The 20,051-nt window shown below is 38.7% G+C and overlaps 1 protein-coding gene across 2 annotated transcripts in view; it reads left to right on the forward strand.

Annotated features, from left to right (window-relative positions):
* CMTR2 (cap methyltransferase 2) overlaps positions 1-20,051 on the forward strand; it is a 57,230-nt gene that overhangs the window by 14,494 nt on the left and 22,685 nt on the right. The gene's annotated exons all lie outside the window — the stretch shown is intronic.

Here is a 20,051-nt window from a genome sequence, read left to right on the forward strand (position 1 = left end):
ACCTTTATAGTGCTTTTTAAGCTATGTCTTCCCTGGTTCTCTCCCTCACCAGTATCTGAACCTTCTCTTTTCTTTTACCTCGTCTATGTCTGGCTTCTTTCACTCATTATGTTTGTGAGATTAATTTATGTTGTTTCATGTATAGGATTCCATTATATAAATATATAACTTATTTATTCTACTATTGCCTGATACTTGGGATATTTTCAGTTTGGGCTGCTATAAACATTCTTCTATATACCATTTGATGCTCATATGAATGCATTTCTGTTGGATATTGGATTAATTATCTGGGGCTGCTATAACAAAGTACCACAAACTAAGTGACTTAAACAACAGAAATTTATTATCTCACGGTTTTGGTGGCCAGAACTCCAGGATGAAGATGTTAGCCAGGCCTGTCCTCACTCTGAAGGCACTAGGGAAGGATCTGTTCCAGGCTTCTCTCTTAGCTTCTGGGACAGCTTTGACTTGCAGTAGCGTAACTCCAGTTTTCACAGGGAATTTTCCCTATGTAAGTGCTTCTGGGTTCAAATTCCCCCTTTTCATAAGGACACCAGCTATCTACATTTGCAACAACTCTATTTCCAAATAAGGTCACATTCTGTGGTACTGGGGTTAGCAGTTCAACATACGAATTTTTGGCAGACACAATTTAGACCATGACAGGTATATACCTAGAAGTGGAATTGCTAAATTATCAAGTGGCTAGTAGATACTACCAACAGTTTTCCACAGTAGTATACTAATCTACGCTCCAAGTAGTCATGTGTCAGACTTCCAATAGGGTGTAGTAGTGTTTGGCACCTTATTTAGTTCAGTATAATTTCAAAATGAACAGAAGGATTGCAAGAATAGTACAAGGAACTCCCACGTGACCTCTATCAAGATTCATCAGTTGTTTACATTTTTCCCTATTTGATTTATCATTCTGTGGGTGCATATAATTTTATTATCTGAACCATTCGAGAGTAACTTGGAGACATTTTGCCCCCTTAAATACCTAGGTATACATTTTCTAAAAACAAGGATATTCTCTTATATAACCACAGTGTAATGATCAAAGTCAGACTATTTAACATTGATGTAGTACTATTATCTAATCCATAGTCCATATTCAAATTTCAGTAAGTGTCTAATTAATGTTCTTTATAGCTCCTCTGCCCCTCTGTCCCTAGTCCAGATCTGATCCATGGTCATTCATTGTATTGGTTTTTATGTCTGTTTAGTCTATTTGAATCTGGAAGAATTTCTCAGCCAATCTTTGTCTTCTTGGCCTTGGAATTTTCAAAGTGTTTAGGTCAGTTATTTTATATATTGGCCCTCAATTTGCATTTGCTTTATGTTTCCTCGTATTTTGATTCAAGTTATAGATTTTTGGCAAAACCCCATAAAACTGATAGTATTTCCTTTTCAGTGCATCATGTCAGGAGGCACAGGATGTTGGTTTTTTCCCAATGTTAGTAATGTTAACTTTGATCACTTGGTTAAGATGTTGTCTGCCAAGTTTCTCCATGACATTACTAGCCTTGATTTACTGATTCTTTTTTCTGCCATCTTCAATCTGTTAATTCCATCTAGAAAATTTTTCATCTCAGGTGTTTTAGTTTTCAGTTCTGTGATTCCCATTTGATTCTCTTTTATAGTTTCTATTTTTCTGCTGATATCCTCCATATGTTCATATCATATGATCATATTTTTCTTTAAGTCTTTTAACCTACTTATAACAGTGACTTTAAACTTCTTTTCTACTAATTCTAGCAATTGGGTCCTCTTAGGGTCAGATTTTATTGACTGGTTTTTCTCTTAACTGTGGATTACAATGTACCCTCACATGTCTAGTAATTGTTTTGGCCACCAGACATTGTGGGTGATATGTTGTGATAATTTCTGAATCTCTTGTATTACTCTGAAGAGTGTGGATTTTTGTTCTGATGGGCAGTTAACTTGGCTGGCTCAAATTCCAGACTACTCACATGTTTTGGGCAGCCCCTGAAAGTTCTGCTTAGTTTTTTCAGCCTTTCCAGCTGTTGTCATTTGCTGGCAGCCTCATAGTCTTCTCTGTGTATTTGTAGTTCAAAGGTTGGTCAAAGATTGGGTAGAAAATATAGAGAGATTTTAGAACTCCTATTTCTTTAACCTCCTTCTTATTGGGATTCCCCCCGTTTCAGCTACTATTGGAGACCTCAACTGTATTATCTGACTCAGTAAGCCAATAGGATTACAGATTTCTGCTTGCATTTTAGCCTCCCTATGGGGAACAGACTAGAGAGTATCCTTAAGCAAAAAGCCTTTGAAATACAAATATTCCTCCATCTTAGTTACCTTAGTTTAGAGGTCAACTCCCCTCTAGTTTCTGCCACCTTTTGGTCTGTCTCTCTCCAGTGCCTTCAAATAACTGTTTTCAAAAAAACATTTCATTCAGAGTTATAATTATTATCTGCTAGAGAGAGTTAAACCTATACAAGCTACTCTACTATAAATGCAGAGGTATTTTAGAACAGTATTTGTTTTTAGCTTCTCTATACTTAAATTTAATTACAGTAATGAAAGTGGTTTTATTAATGTAGTTCACACCTGGCCTAGTAGTCACGAATTAGTCACCAAAGAACCTGTGGTATTTGAACATAGTTACTAATGCCTAAGCACGTCAGTTTTAAGAATATGCATATTTCTGCTAATGTTGATTAAATCTCTTATGAAAATTGAGGTGGTACAGAAAACTTGGAGTTCTTTTCAGGCTAAATAGGTCTCTGTGTGAAATAGCTGTATTATTGTATTTCTGGTTCCTAAATCAATTAGCAGAATAAGGGGCAAGTAATTATGCTTTTTAATTTCCAAGGTTCCATTAACTAGACTTCCAGAGTTACACTGTACTTTGCTTACTTAAATATTATTTCTGCCCTTGTCCTATTGAAATGGCAGATAATGTTAAAGACTTTTTTTTTTTTCTGTAAACTCTGCAATTAAGGGGGTGAATTTTGGAGACTCTGATAGTTAGCAGAGGAATTTTAACTAGGATTTCAAAGACCAGGAATGCAATAGTATACAGGTAAGTTGTTTTCTAATCTTTGTATTTTGTTTAAAGTTGCTTTGACTCACAAAGAGTTCCAAATTATGTCATCTGTAACATGTATTCAAGAATGTATAATTCAAGATATGCAGGTTTTTTTCCCTCCAACTTTATTTTTTGAAAAATTTGAAACCTACAGAAAACATGCAAGAATTGTACAATGACTGTCTTACATCCTTCATCTGGATTTATCAATTTTCAATATTTGGAATTTATTGGTCAATTAGTTTTTACATAAGGATAGAGGCTTATTAATTTTGTTCCTGCAGAGAAGTGTCAATAATCGCTAAACTGCTCCCCATCACCTTTTAAGATTTGCCTGCCTAATTCCTGTTGCTTAAACCTTGTGACCTTCTTACCTTCCAGCCCACCCTCTCCCTTATCAGTTGATTGGACCAAGTTTGGTCAGCTCTCTGGAATGTAAGACCAAAAGATGATTTCAGCTGATCAGAGTCTTTTGCAATTGGAGAACTTAGAGAGAGGCAGTGAGGAGTGAGTTCTGAAGCTGTTAGTTTAGGATGTAAGAAATCCTGGATAGATCATAACATACAAATTCATTGTGTGTGTGTGTAATTTTTTTTTCATGGCTGGCTTTACTCTATCCTTAAAATTTCAGCTCAAATATCATCTTCTGAGAAAGACTTTCACAGATCACCTAAGCCCTAGCCCCATTCACCTTCCCCAACCATCACCATTCTGTAACACAGAATCTGGTTTTGTTTTTCTTAGTTTGAGTCGTTCATTTGTGTACTTATTATTTCTTCTATTCCACTCTCTCTGCTTTTTATTTCATTTTCTTGCCTTTTTGCTCTAGCTAGGACTTCCACTATGATGTTGAGTAGGAGTGCTGTGAGGAAGTACTTCCTTGCCTTAGTCCTAATCTTAGGAAGAAATGGTCTTTTATAATTATGGTATTAGATGTAGGGTTTTTCAGTAAAAGTCCTTCATCCTACTAAGAAAGTTTCCTTCTATTCCTATTTTGTTGAGATTAAAAGAACACACATGAATGGATGTTGAATTTTGTCAAATGCCTTTTCTGTAACTGTAGAGGTGACCATGTGGTTTTTCTTCTTTAGACTGTTAAGATGGTGAATTATATTGGCTGATTAAAAAACAACTTTTTTTTTGGTAGAGATGAGGGTCTCACTATGTTGTCCAGGCTGGTCTTGAACTCTTGGGCTCAAACCATCCTCCCTGTTGGCTTCCCAAAGCACTGGGATTACAAGCGTGAGGCCACTGCACCCAGCTGTATTGGCTAATTTTTGAATGTTGAATCTGCTTTGTATTCCTGGGATAAACTCCACTTGGCTTATCTCTTTCATATATTTCTGGATTTGATTTGATAAATTTCTTGGAGAATTTTGATATCTATGTTCATAATAAATATTGGTCTGCAGTTTTCTTTTCTTGTAATGTCTGGTTTTGGCATCAGAGTAATGCTGGCCTCATAAAATGCTTTGGGAAGTGTTCTCTTTTCTTCTATTTTCTGGGAAGCATTCTGTTTTCTTCTATTTTTCTGGAAAAAATTCTGTAGAATTGATTTTTCTTTCTTAAGTGTTTGGTATAATTCTCTAGTGAAACCATCTGGGACTGGAATTTCTGTTTGTTAGAAGGTTTTTAACTACAAATTTCATTTCTTTAATCGATATACAACTGTCCTGGTTGACTTGTTAAGTGAGTTTTGGTAGTTGATATCATTCAGGGAATTGCTCCATATCATGCAAGTTTTTACATTTATGGGCATTGAGTCTTTCATACTATTCTTTTATCTTATTAATATCTGTGGCATCTGTAGTGACATCCTCTTTTTAACTCCTGAAATTCGTAATTTCAGTTTTCTCCTTCTCCTTTTTCTCCTTCCTTCCTTCCTTTTTTTCCTTCCTTCCTTCCTCCCTCCCTCCCTTCCTTTCTTTCCTTTCTTTCCGTCCCTCCCTCCCTCCCTCTTTCTTTCCTTCCTTCCTTCCTCTCTCTCTGTCTCTTTCTTTTTCCTCTTTCTTTCTCCCCCTCCCTCCCTTCCTCCTCCTCCTCTTCCTCCTCCTCCTCCTTCTCCATCTGGCTAGGGTTTTTATCAACTTTATTGATCTCTTTAAAAACACAGGTTTTGGTTTTATTTATTTTTGTGTACTTTGTCCCAATTTTATTGATTTCTGCTGTATTTTAAAATCTCCTTTCTGCTTGTTTTGGATTTTATTTGCTCTTCTTTGTCTAGTTTCTTGAGATCTTTCTTCTTTTTAAATATAAGCACTGTATGCAATGAATTTTCTTCTAAGCATGGTTTTAGCGGCATCTCATGTGTTTAGTTTTCATTTTCAAAATATTTAAAGTGGGTTTCTTGTAGACAGCATATGGTTGCTTTTTAATCTAATCTGAAAATCTTCCTTTCAATTGATGTTTTAACTGCTTGCATTTAATGTGAATACTGATATTGGATTAAAATCTGTCTTGCTACCTGTTTTCTATAAATTCTTTATGTTTCATTTTTTCTGCCTTTTTTGGGTTAAGTGAGCAGTTTTTATTATTTCATCTATTTATCTATAGTATTGACTTACTACCTATAGCTCTTAAAAAGTTTTTAGTAGTTACAATATAACACATTAATCAAAGTCTACCCTCAAGTAATATTATACTCCTATGTGTGCTATGAGGTCCTTATACTCATGTTTCCAATCAGTCTGTCTCATTCTTTGTGCTATTTTTGTCTCCTATGTTACTTCTATGTATGCTACAAGGCACAATATAGTTCCACTTTTTTTGCTTAAATTGTTCCTTTTCAGAGCAATTAAAACTGATAAAAGCAAAATTGTTATTTTTATTTATGCCATATCTAGCATTATTTGTTTCTTCATCTAAATGTATGTATCTGGTATCAAATTCCTCTTTTCTGAAGAATATTCTTTAAAATTTTTATGGTTTAGTCCTGATGACAGTTAATTTAATTAGTTTTTTTTTCTAAGAAAGTCTTTTTATCCTTTATTTTTGAAAGATATTTTCACCAGGTAGGGAATTCTGTATTGACACTATTTTTTCTTTTAGTCCTTTGAAAATGTTACTCTATTGTCTTCCGACTTGCATGCTTTCTAATAAGATGGGCTGTTTATTTCTCTGTGTTAATGTGTCTTTTTTACCCCTGCTGGTTTCCTTCAAGACTTTGTTTTGTGTTTTCAGAACCTGAATATGATATGTCTATCTCTGGCTTGGTATTTATCTTGGTTGTTGTTTTGGATCTGTAGTTCAATGTATGTCATTAATGTTGGAAATTCTCAGGCATTATCCCTTCTTATATTTATGCTACCTCATTTCTGTCTCTTTTTTCCTTCTGGAATTCTAGCTATACATCTGTTAGATCATTTTATATTGTCCTATATAAAATATATAAATATTTTATATTGTCCTATATAAAATATATAAATATTTTAAATTGTCCTATATAAAACATATTGTCCTATATAAAATAAAAACAGCACCAAATAAAAACACTTTGGTGCTGTTTTTATTTTTTACTCTTTATTCTCTTTCAGGTTGGATGATTTCAAGTTCACCAATTCTCCCCTTAGCACTGTCAAGTCTACTGATGAGCCTGTCAGTGACAGTCTTGATGTCACTTGGTCTTGATCTTTTACTGCGTTTTTCACTTTTAACAGCATCATTAGATTTTTTTCTTACAGTTCTCATTATCTCTACTGAAATTACCCATCTGACAATGCGTGTTGTCCAGTTCTTTCACTGGACACTTCAATATATTTATCATAGCTATTTTAAATTCCTTATCTAATAGTTCTGATATCTGTGTCATATATGAGTCTGGTTCCGTTGATTGCTTTGTCTCTTGGCATTGTGGGGCTTTTTATTTTCGTTTTTGTTTTATATACCACGTACTTTATTTACTTTTTTATTGAACACTGGACAGCACTGATAGAGGTAAATAGTTTTTATGCCTGCAAATGGGGTACATTTTTTCCTTTTCTAGATTTTTTTTTTTTTTTTGAGATGGAGTTTCACTCTTGTTGCCCAGGCTGGAGTGAAATGGCACTATCTTGGCTCACTGCAACCATTGCCTCCTAGGTTCAAGCGATTCTTCTGCCTCAGCCTCCCTAGTAGCTGGGATTACAGACGCCCACGACCACGCCCAGCTAATTTTTTATATATTTTTTAGTAGAGACAGGGTTTCACTATGTTGGCCAGGCTGGTCTTGAACTCCTGACCTCAGGCTATCCACCCACCTTGGCCTCCCAAAGTGCTAGGATTACAGGCGTGAGCCACCGTGCCTGGCCTCTTTTTCTAGATTTTTAGTGTGGAATGTGAATCAACCTAGACAGGCGTTGAGGTGGCTTTGGGGGTTTGTTGTTCATAGGGCTATCCTCAGTGTACCAGAGACTTCAAATTCTTCTAATAAAATGTTGTATTAGGAGCAAGGCTGGTTTACCCACTGAATAGACTTTTCTCAATGTTGGGCCTACCCTTAGCCTTACACTTTCTCCTTATGCAGTGACCCCAGAGAGTTTCTCTCCATGTCCTTGCTTCTCTCTGGGCCCTCTCGGCAGTCATCTGCTGTTGCTGTGTGATGCTTCTTGCTCTGGTGGTGGCAGGTGAAGGAAGTGTTCCCTGTTGTTCTGACTAAGCCTCAGTGTTGAGTGGATACTGTGTCTCTGGGTCTCAGGAGTGTGACCTTTTTCATGCTTCTGTTTCTCCCCAGTGATAGTTCTGAGCCCAGCATATACTCCTGCTCCTCCCTGAGGTGTGGAGGATTTTTTTTTTTTTTTTAACAATTTCCTTCCTAATGCTGCAGTTGGTATTCAGGAGTGCTCTAAGGGCAATAGTGCTTGTTGCTCTTATTCCCCACTCTAGGTGAAGTTGTTGGGTTTTCTTGTATTGCTTTTGTTTTAACAGGGGAGATAGGGAAGAAGGATCTGGGCAGGTATCCACGCCCTTCCTGCAACAACTGCTTCTCCCCTCCCCTAAGCATGTCTTCTCAGCACTGCTGCCATCATTGTTTATGAGCACCCACTAGGGCCTGTAGAGAGAAGCCTGTGAGTGGTGTAAACTCCCTTTGTATCTGAGGCCATATTCTGTCACCTGCCAATACTCAGATTCCACCAGTTTCTTCACAGTTCTTCTGGGTGTTCAACTGCCCCACGTAAACAAATGCTTGCATCTGACTTTTCCTGTAGGCACTTCTCTTTCCTTTGATTTTGGGCTAGTTGGTGATTCTTCAAATAAACTAGTTGTTTCTTCAACTCTTTGATGGATCCAAGAAAAGTTGTTAACTTGAAGTTCATTCAACTTATTTTTTTTATTAATTTTAAGGGTGGGAGAGGTATTCTTTCTAGTTCTTTTCCAGCTCCCCAGCTCCAGAGTTGAAACCAGAAACCTGGTCCTCCTTTTTACCCCTAATATCTTCTATTCATAGGGTGACTGTTCATCCTGGTTTACACCAGTATAATTATTAACAGCACTCACTTTTCACTCAGTTTGTCTGTTTGCATGATAACTTGTATGATCACCTTTTCTTTTGGTAGTTTGTCCTTGAAAAATATTACATAATGAGGTTTCACCAGCAGCATATGTTAGGTTTGGACAGATTTAGTTATCCTGGATAAAAATCAAATATTGAAGATCATTTTGGTGATATTCAAAAGGACATGGAGAGAACAGGTGTAAGTGAAAGACATATCAGCCAAATCTAATGTGTAGACCTTGTTTGGATCCTATTTCAATCCAAAAGGATTTTTTTTTAGAGAATCAGGAGCATTCGAACTTGGGCTAGGGATTACAAGGTATTAAAGTAATGTTATTATTTTGTTAGATATTGCAATGATATTATAGTTATGTTTTTAAAATCTTATTTTTTGTTAGAGATACGTTCTAATGGATTTGGAGGTTTAATGGTATGATAGCAGAGGTTTCTTTTTGTTTGTTTTTTTGAGACGGAGTTTCACTTTTGTTGCCCAGACTGGAGTGCAATGGCGCGATCTTGGCTCACTGCAAGCTCTGCCTCCTGGCTTCAGGCAATTCTCCTGCCTCAGCCTCCCGAGTAGCTGGGATTACAGGCATGCGCCACCACGCCTGGCTAATTTTGTATTTTTAATAGAGACGGGGTTTCTTCATTTTGGTCAGGCTGGTCTCAAAGTACCGACCTCAGGTGATCCACCCCCCTCAGCCTCCCAAAGTGTTGGGATTACAGGCGTGAGTTACCATGTCCAGCTAGAGGTTTATTTTAAAATACTCAAACACAAAAAGAAAAGTGAAGGGAGAGAGAAAGGTGGTAGGTAAAGACAAGAACAGCAAAATTTTGATAATCACTGAAGCTAGGTGATAGGTATTTGGGGATTCATTATCTTATTATCTTAATTGTTTTCTGTTTGACAATTTCCATAATAAAACTTTCTGTTTTGAGACAAAGTCTCACTCTATCGCCCTGGCTGGAGTGCAGTGGCACGATCACAGCTCACTGCAGCATTGAACTCCTGGGCTCATGCGTTCCTCCTGCTTTAGCCTCCCGAGTAGCTAGGACTACAGATGTGCACTGCCATACCTGGCTAATTTTTTACATTTCGTAGATACGGGATCTTGATATGTTGACCAGGCTGGTCTTGAACTTCTGGCCTCAAGTGATCCTCCTCCCTTGGCCTCCCAAGAAAATAAAAACTTTTAAAGAGAGACAAGGATATGATCAGGAACCTATATCTTAAAAAAAAAATAAGATGATTATTCAACCATTTAAACGAGTAAGGTGATTTTTTTCTTGTGGCAGAGGCTAGGCAGCTGTGCCTCCAAAATTCATTTGAAAACTTTTTGGTTCAGTGGTTATTCAGCAAACCAGATGATCTATGATATGGCAGGTCAAGGAGAACAGAGAGAGGTGAAATGCCATAGTTTCAATGCAGTTCAGTCCTGCAGACCCACTCTGGACCAGGATGGGGGAAGAGCCTTGCAGATGTCTTCTTAAACCTGACTCAACTTACTGTGTATTCTGTGCAAACTTCAGAGGGAGAACGCTGTGCTTTTCTTCCCTTTTATCCAGGTTCTCATTGTCGTTTTATTATCTCCTGCTCATAATATGTAGAGACAAATGCCTTGGGAAGGGTAGTAACAAGGCTGTAAATCCAGTGGAGGAAAGGACTGTTCACTGTTTTGAACAGTGAACAATATGCCTACTGCCATTACTGGCAGATAAAATACATTAAATAAATATTGTATGAAGGAATGAATGAACAAATCCATATTTGCTGCTTGCCACATAGAAGATAAATAAATACTGTCTACATTGAATTGAATTGTGAGTGACAAAATTGAAAAAATAACTTTAGAGTTTATGTTGGACCATTTAATGTCGAACCTCTTCAAAGTCTTTTGGAGATGTCCAGATGGACAAAATCAGCCAATGTGATGTTCATGACCAGGCAAGGGAAGCCAAAATGAAGGGCAGCTTTATTTAAAATGAATAGAACAAGATATAGTTACATTCATGCCACTGTTCTTTTAAAATATATCCATAGAAATGATTAGTCCTTTAAAAGTCTTCATGCCACAGTTCTGCAAAGAAATCAGGAGACTTTGTAAATATCCTGTCCGCAAAAAGTTAGAATGACAAGCACCCTTAAATAAACAGGAATAATTAATCATAGGTGTGGTTGTTTTGATGAGCATGCAAGAGTGACAAGTTAATAAATAAGCAGTTCATTCAGGGAAAGTGGCTAAGGAGGTGCTGTGGTTTAATTTACATCTTTGGAAGGTAGCAAAGATTTAATAATCTCCCTGCCTCATACATCAAACGAATACCCCTGAGGCAGAAAAGCAAAACGTTTTTAACTGTTAATCTGAGAAGCAATAAAATCCTGCCTCAGGTCACAAATAAATTGAGTTTCTAGTGGTCTCGATGGATCCCTAGTATGTGTGATTTATTCAGATTCTAAAGCTACTCAGGACCACTTAGAGCCTTGGGGGAATGCCATGGGAGTTACCAATCTAATCAGAAGTTCTAGACTAAGGGCAATGACTGATCTTAGCTTACATCTACCCAATAATTTATTTTACCTTCTTGGTCAACTACAGATAGATTATGAACTACAAACATATGAATTTGAGATTCAGTTCTAAATGATTGTTTTTAGTTGGGGTTGTAACTATCTTTGTGCTTATATAGTACGTGTGTTTAAAAGATCAGAAACTGTTTTGAACTTTCTACTTTGTAAGTGTAGGATTTTCACTGACTAGAGAAACCAGGATGCCAAAAGGGAAATAACTCTCCGTGGCATCATGAGTCATTTGTGAAATCTAAATAATTTTCAGGTTTCCAAAGCAGCTTCATTTCTTAAGCCCCTAAGCTATGGGGTGTATTTCTTACTGGAAAGCAGTCCCAATCTAGACCCCCAAGAAAGGGTTCTTGGATCTTTTGCAATAAAGAGTTCTGGGGGAGTCCATAGAGTAAAGTGAAAGCAAGTTTATTAGGGAAGTAAAGAAGCAAAAGAATGGCTGCTCCATAAAAAGCGGGTTGGCATTTTTATGTTTATTTCTTGATCATATGCTAAATAAGGGGTGGATTATTCATGAGTTTTCCAAGAAAGGGGCGGGGATTCCCAGAACTGAGGATTCTTCCCATTTTAGACCATATAGGGTAACTTCCCAATGTTGCCATGGCATTTGTAAACTGTCATGGTGCTGGTGGGAGTGTCTTTTAGCATGCGAATGCATTATAATTAACATAAAATAAGCAGTGAGGATAGCCAGAGGTCACTTTTGTCCCCCTCTTGATTTTGGTGGGTTTTGGCCGGCTTCTTTACCACATCTTGTTTTATCAGTGAGGTCTTTGTGACCTGCATCTTGTGCCAATCCCCAGTCTCATCCTGTGACTAAGAATGCCTCACCTCCTGGGAATACAGCCCAGCAGGTCTCAGCCTCATTTTACCCAGCCCCTATTCAAGATGGAGTCGCTCTGGCTTGAATGCCTCTGACATATTGATTTTATTAATTTGGAAAACTTTACCCTTATGAATATTGACATAGAAAATATTACCTTCCTTGTTTAAAGGACAGGCAAGGATGGTTTCAGAGAAAGGAGAAGGTAGTTATTTGCATTACATATATATGTGTGTATTTGTTTCTCCAATTTGCCATGAAATACTTTAATAAAGGAATTCAATTGTGAAATATGATCTCTGCTCATCTTTTTACTAACACTGCTTATAATTTCAACTGGATCATTTGTGATGCTTAATGCAGTGCTGTAGAAAATGGAAAAAATGTCCTAAGTTGTTGATATAAAAATAGATAATTCTCTTTCTTTGACCTACCTCCAGCCCTGGAGCTCTAAATCACAGCTGTAAATTAGGTTTATATTTTGTCATGTCTTCCAGGGGTGCAATGACTGAGCACAAAACACGGTTCAGACTATAATTAGCTCATCCATCCAACTTAGCAATAAGGAAAAGACATATCAACTCAGATTTACCTGGGCTGCTCCTTCCTGCCTCTTTCTGGGGTGGGCTGGATTCTCTTGGTCAGGAGTTTAGGTTGTGCCAGGCAGGAGAAGGCTTAGAGGAGAATCTCCTCCTCCTTCAGCAGTTCACTTAGCAAACATTCATGGAGTGCTCTGCATGTCCGGCACTGCCTTAGGTCCTGGGGTGTAAGGATCACAGAATGACAGAGGCAAAGAGCACTGCGTCTGTTTCCTATGGATGCTGTAACAAATTCCCATGAACTCAGTGGCTTAAAACAACACACATTTCTTATCTTACTGTTCTGAAGTCCGGAAATCCAAAATCAAGATGTTAGCAGGGCTGTTTCTGTTCCTTTCTGGAGGTTCTAGGGAAGAATCTGTTTCCTGGTCTTTTGCGGCTTCTTGAGACCATCTGCATTCCTTGGCTCATGGCTCCTTCATCATCCCTTCAACTTTTGCTTCTCTCTTCGCATCTCCTCTTACTCAACCTGACTTCCTGCCTCCCTCTCAGAAGGACCCCTGTGATTACATTGAGCCAAGTTGGATAATCCAGAATAAACTTCCCATCTCAAAAATCCTTAATTTAATCACATCTGCAAAGTCCAATTTTCCATATTAAGTAGCGTTCATGGGTTCCAGGAACGAGGATGTGGACATCTTTGTGGGGCCATCATTCAGCACAGATTTGGGCATTGGACTGCTCTGTCACTCTCCAATTTAATATGACTATTATGTAAATTTCTTAACCTTCCTGCAAAATGGAATAAATAATGCCCATCTCACAGAGTTGCCTGACAATTAAATGCCTGAAAGCAATTAGCACCATGTCTGACTTGTATGACAAGTTCAATGAATGGGAAGTTCAGGAATTATTGTTCTTGTAATTCAGTGATGAAAGGGCACAGTCTCCCCTCTCAGAGGACTTCAAGTCTGGTGAAGAAGATGAACAAGTATACAAATAACTACAGCTCAGTATGAGACAGTGTGATAAGGGCTATATTTGTCTGAAGTCACAAGGGTTCTCCTTACCTGACTTCAGTCAGTCTCTTAGAGATGATCAGCTAACTTGAGTTTTGAGGTGAAGGAAGGCAAAACAAAACATTGTCTGAAGCTATGGTTGATATAAAATGCCAGGTACTGGAAGGCTGTGTATTTTAATTTTGATGAGGTCATATTTTCTTTTCCTTTTTTCTTTTTTTTTAAACAGAATCTTGCTCTGTCACCCAGGCTGGAGTGCAGTGGCATAATCTCGGCTCACTGCAACCTCCACCTCCCGTGTTCAAGCAATTCTCTGCCGCAGCCTCCCCAGTAGCTGGGATTACAGGAGCCTGCCACCATGCCGGGCTAATTTTTGTATTTTTAGTAGAGACGGGGTTTCGCCATCTTGGCCAGGCTGGTCTTGAACTCCTGACCTCGTGATTCACCCGCCTCAGCCTCCCAAAGTGCTGGGATTACAGGCGTGAGCCACCGTGCCCGGCTGGTCATATTTTCTTTAAGAGAAAACAATATTCTGGTCTTGAGCTATTATGTTAACTCCCCTGGGGTTAGGGAATGTGCTATTTAACAAGTAATGGCCTTGGAGGGCTAAGACTATGTTGGGTGGTAAAAGGAAAGGCAATAATGTAAAAGAAAGTTGAAAGTTCATTCTGTTCCTCTTTCCTCTTCTTTCCTCTGTACTGCTGACTTTCATACCCTCCCACCCCAAAGGGAAGGAGTGCCAATATGATTGCAAATATTCCAGTATTCTAGTTGGGCCAAGTTTCCTAGTGACCAGAGTCCCTCTGTATGAAAAAGTCTGCACTCTGAGTGGGTGCCATTCATGTGTTTCTTCTGTAAGTTTTTGCTTTGTTTAGTTTTGTTTTGTTTTGAGACAAGGTCTCCCTCCATTGCTCAGGCTGGTGTGCAGTGGTGCAATCACAGCTCATTGCAGCCTCAACCTCCAGGCTCAAGCAATCATCTCATCTCAGCCTCGTGAGTAGCTGAGACTATAGGTGTGTGCCACCACTCCCAGCTAATTTTTGTATTTTTTGTAAAGATGAGGGTCTTACTGTGTTGCCCAGGCTGGTTTTGAACTCCTGGACTCAGGTGATCCTCCCATGATCTCAGCCTTCCAGAGTGCTGGGATTATAGGTATGAGCCACTGCACCCTGCCTGTCTCTCCTGTAGTAAGTACCAGGGTCCACATTCTTCCTTCTCTATAGCAGCTGGCCTGAGCACATATGCTCTCCCTGTTCTGTCTTGTTTCTTAATTTGATCCCCATCTTACTTAACCATGTAGCAGCATGTGACACAGATTCTTGTCTTGACCTCTAGAGCACCATTTTCTCCTGTTTGCCTCCTATCTTGTGTCCACTGCTTCTCAGTCATCTCTGTTGGGTCCTCATTTCCCCGACTTAACATTCAAATACCCCAAGGCTCAGTCCCAAGACATCATCTCCCTTCTGTCTCTTATGGATTTAAATATCATCTCTATATTGATGATGTTGGCATTAATTTTCTATAGCAGCTTAAAACAACATGAATTCACCTTACAGTTTTTAGGTCAGATGTCTGACATGGGTCTCACTGGGCTGAAATCAACCTGTCAGTGGGGCTGCCTTCCTTTCTAGAGGTTCTAGGGAAGAATTTGTTTCCTTGCCTTTTTCAGCTTCCAGATGCTTCCTGCATTTCTGAGCTTGTGGCTACCTTCCTTTATTTTCAAAGCCCACAAAATCTTATCTCTTGGAGCCTTCTTTGGCCACAGCAGGAAGAGTTCTCTGCTTGTAAGGACCCATTTGATTCCACTGGGCCTGCCCAGAGAATCCAGGATAATCACCCATCTCAAGGTCCATCCTTTAATCACATTGGCAAAGTCCTTTTGTTGCCGTGTAAGGAAATATATTCACAGGTTCTGAGGATTGGCCCATGAACATCTTTTGGGAGGACACTGTTCTGCCTACAACAATGGCCAAATATATGTCTCCAGACTAGACCATTCTCCTGAACTCCAGAACTGTATATTCAATCACCTACTTGGCATCTCCGTTTGGCTGTTTGGTAGACATCTCCAACCTACCTTGTCCAAAACTGAGCTCTTAAGCAACCTCCCCAAAACCTGCTTTTCTCACATTCTTCACCATGTCAGTGGATGGAACCTCTGCCCTTCAAATTGCTCGGGCCAAAACTCTAAGGATTACCCTTGACTCCTCTCTTCCTTTTGCTCCTGTATCTAGTCTTTCAGCAAATCCTGTTGGCTCTACTTTTAAAAGTTATTGATAGTGTGACAACTTTTCACCTCCTTCACTGCTATTGCCCTTTCTTAGCAACCATCACCTCCCATAGACCATTACAATAGCTTTCTAATGGTGTCTTTGTGTCTGTCTTGCTCCCTTTCATTCTATACCCAACACAGCAGCCAAAGTGATCTCATTGAAAAATAAGTTGGGTAAAGTCATTCCTCTGTTCAAAAACCAGAGACAAATTTCCATGTCACTTGGAGCAAAAGTCCAAGTCCTTAAAATGGCCTACAAGGCGCTAGGTGCTTTGTGTCCCCAGCCCTCACATTCTGTCTTTGGCCTTCTCTCTTCACCTTGCACGAGCCATCCAGCCACAGCAGCTTCCTTACAATTTCACAAATATTCAAAGCACTTTCACACGTCAAGATCTTCACACAAGCTGTTTCCTCTGCCTGGAACTCTCTGCCTCTAAAAAACCACATGGCTTACTCTGTCACCTCCTCCAAGTGTTTGTTCAAATGTTGCCTTTTTAGTGGGAGCCACCCCGAAACCTTTTATTTAAAATTGTTTCTCTCTTACATTGCCCTTTTATGCTTTGTTTTTCCTGCACTTTATAATTTAGTTATCTATCTTGCTATGGTCTATTTCCTCCATTAGAAAGTAAACTCCACAAAGGAAGGAGTTTATTCTTTGTGTTCGCTGAATATCCTCAGTACTAAGAACAGCGCGTAGTGGGTTCTCAATTAAATGGGTGCGTGAATGAGTGAATGAATTCTCTCTAGCATCAGTGAGTGGATTTTGTTTTCTCCTTCCTTCCATCAAAATAATGAAGACCTCCCTTGATCACTGGGAGGCTGGGATGAACAATGCAACACTGGCCAGCTCTCGTTTTAGGATGAGAGGCTTCTGAAAATTGACCTGCTTACTACTTGTACATGTTTTTTACTGAAGAAATAAAACAAACAAGTCAACCCACTGATCCGTCTCTCAGTGCTTGCAATGAGAAAAGTTACAAAATTTAATCACTGTCTGTCATTTCTGATTCAAGGGAGTTAATAAAAGGATTAGATTAGTCCTCCTCTACTAGCTTCTCCCTACACTAAGAAGCAGGTGGTTGTCATGCCCACAGAGTCTGACTTGGAGTAAGCTCTTTTCTGTGTGCCATTCCTCTTGGAAGGAGTCCAAAACTAGCCAGACATTTGAGGGGGAAAAAAGGAACAAATTTCAAAGGAGTTGAGAAAATGCAGTGTTCTGAATTTTTTTCTCCCTATTGCTTTGTTTACCAGGCTGACCTTGAACTTCTGGGCTCAAGCAATCCTCCCAGAGTAGCTGAGACTACAGGTGTGAGCCAACATGCCCATCTATTTTTTTAAAGAGGAATTAATTACGTTCATTTAAAAGGGAAGGAATTCTCCTCTGAATTCAAGGTCTAAAAATTGATTCCAGGTTTGGGGTAGGAAATGTAAATGATGAACCTGGAACCTTTTGTTATGTTCAGGAAGGAAGAAAACCATTGACTGCCAGAGTTGTGGTGAATGGAACAGGAACAATTACGAGAATCAAAAAGAATAATCACTGCAATTGACTGAAGCATATCAAACATAAAAATATCTGAGCTCATTATGATACGTTAGAAAACTGTCATTCTAAATTTCTATGGTACCAACTCATTACTCTGGAAATTAATGAAGGCTCAGAATCAAGAATTTATTCTGTTTTTTTCTATATGAACTCTATTCAGGGAAAAATAGCTGATAAGGCAAGTTATTCTTTGTATTTGTATTTGTATTTTTTCTTTTTCTGATTTTGAAAGTTACTGAAGATGTCAGGGTAGAGCATAAGAAACTACTTTTTTCCTCCTGGGCCATTTGAGAGTCAGTTACCAACCTGATGCCCATCACTCCTGAACACTTCAGTGTGCATTTCCTACAAACAAGGACACTCTTAGATAACCATGGTCCAATCAGTAAAATTAGGAAATTTAACACTGTTAAGCCAGTTGTTCCAATAACATCCTTTGTAGCAAAAGGATGCTTTTCTTGCAATCATGTGGTGCATTTATTTCCTAAGTTTCTTCAGTCTTTTTCATTCTGGAATAGTTTCTTAATCTCTGACTTTCATGACCTTGGCACTTTTGATGATTACAGGTCAGTTACTTTGTAGACTGTCCTTCAACTTGGATTTGTTTGATGCTTCCTTGTGATGAGATTCAGGTCGTGCAGTTTTGGAAGGAATATCACAGAACTGAAGCTGCGTCGTTCCTTTTGCATCTTATTATCCCATGAAACATTGTTTTGGTGTGTCCCATCTCTGATGAGGTTCACTTTGATCACTTGATTAAGGCAGTGCCTGTCAGCCTTCTTCACTGTGAAGTTTCTCTTCTCTTTGTAACTAACAAGTATTTTATGAGGAGATACTTTGAAAATATTTAAATATCCTGTTCCTCGTCAAACATTCATTTTATTCATTTATTTATATCAGTTGGACTCCTGGATTCTCATTTTATTCAATGAGTTGTAGATAATTTGTTACTATCATCATTGATTTTGATGCTCACATTTCTCAGATTAGAAATGTCAGCCCTCCATCAATCTGGCTTCTGTGTCCACTTGGCACACCCCATCTTTCTTTGAGTGCATGAGTGCATCCTTGCTTTCTGGCTCAGCATGTTCAGGCATATCTGGTGTTCTCTTTACTCCAACTCTTGAAACAGACATTTCTCCAAGGACTTCTGATTCCTTTTAGTAAAGAATAGTATTTAGAAACCAAGATCAGGTGTCATTACCATTAGGGCATTATTGCTCCCAGCCCCTTTTACACTCCTAGTGGATAGAACTAGAGAAAAATATGTAAGTGTGTATGAGTGTGTGTGTGTGTGTGTGTGTGTGTGTAATGCAATGAGTGAACCTTGTGTGTATTCTGGTTCAAATGAACCAATTGTAAAAACACATTTTGAGAGAGTTGGGGGAAGTTTATATGAACTGAGAATTAGACGATATCAAGGACTTGTTAATTTTGTTATACGTGACGAAGTCATTGTAGTCATGTTAAAAAAAAAAGAAGTCCTTATCTGAGAGAGGCAGCTGACATATTTACAAGTGAACTCTACCTTCAAGTGGGGTAAGTGAGATACAGGTGGAATATAGAAAGGACTATCTAATTTATTATTCCATATCTATATATATACACACACACATACATACACACATATTGTATGTATAGATATAAAATGTGAGATTAAACTTGAGCTTATTATATGTTATATATATATAATGTGAGATTAAACTTGAGCTTATTTTACAAGTATCTGAAGTCTCAGCGCTTTACATGCAATGTTTGAGCTCATTTAAACCAAAAGCTTCCTGTTGAAAGTAAACTTGAATCACAAGCCCCATTTTATAAGACCCAGAAAGGCTTTGATATGTCTGGAGTAGAAGACTTGTCTCCTGACCTTGAGTTTAGTGCATAATATACATCTTATCCTAAAGATAGAGTGGATAATTTGTACTGTCATAATGTATTCTTGGCTTTGGTTCAGGTTATGTGACATTAAAAGATTACTTAGGACCAAATGCAAAACGTATCTTTCATAATCCTGTCTGTGAACTGTTGCTGGTTTGAGCACAGGGGCCGATATAGACATAAGGACATCTGTCCCTCACTGGGCAGGGGAGCTGGCCTCTAGCCTCTACAGCTGTTCCCTGCTGGAGCGGCCATAGTTCAGTAGTGCTTATTAACATTTTGAGCAGCTGTGGCAGCAAGCAATTTGGTACAAAACAATCCATCAATTAATCTCTTTGTTATTGGACAGTTCAGACGCTTGTGCCTTGGTTAATGCTGTAAAAGGGTTGAGAAGGATGTGACTCTTGTCTGTTACAGACAGTGACCCCACAGGAAACTCCAGAGCCCGGAGAAGAGTGACAGTGTCAGGAGGTGGCGAGACAAATAGTGTGTGGGTTGTACACAACTCGCTCAACCCTGGCTGGCTGTGGCTTTGTCTCCCACCCTAGGAAGCATATCAGAATGGCAGCAAGGAGACAGCCAACCTCAGCTCCTCTTTATAAAGAAAAGTAAATTATTAGAAAACTTTAATACTTGGAGCGTTGCTAACAAACTCTTGTCAGAATATCATGGTTCAGAGGCACTGTTCTAGTGGAATACTTTTAATAAAGAAAAGAAATGAAAAACAATCTCTACACACTTCCACAGAATTGTCCAGAGGCCCGACTCTTGCCAATGCTGAAAAATCCCTTGGAAATCTTCAGCTTTGCACTTAATTACCACCTCCTTTGGCTGTCTCTCTTTTACTGCTTTTCTCTCCTTCCCC

This window comes from Pan troglodytes, chromosome 18, assembly GCF_028858775.2.
Source record: "Pan troglodytes isolate AG18354 chromosome 18, NHGRI_mPanTro3-v2.0_pri, whole genome shotgun sequence".
Taxonomy (NCBI): domain Eukaryota; kingdom Metazoa; phylum Chordata; class Mammalia; order Primates; family Hominidae; genus Pan; species Pan troglodytes.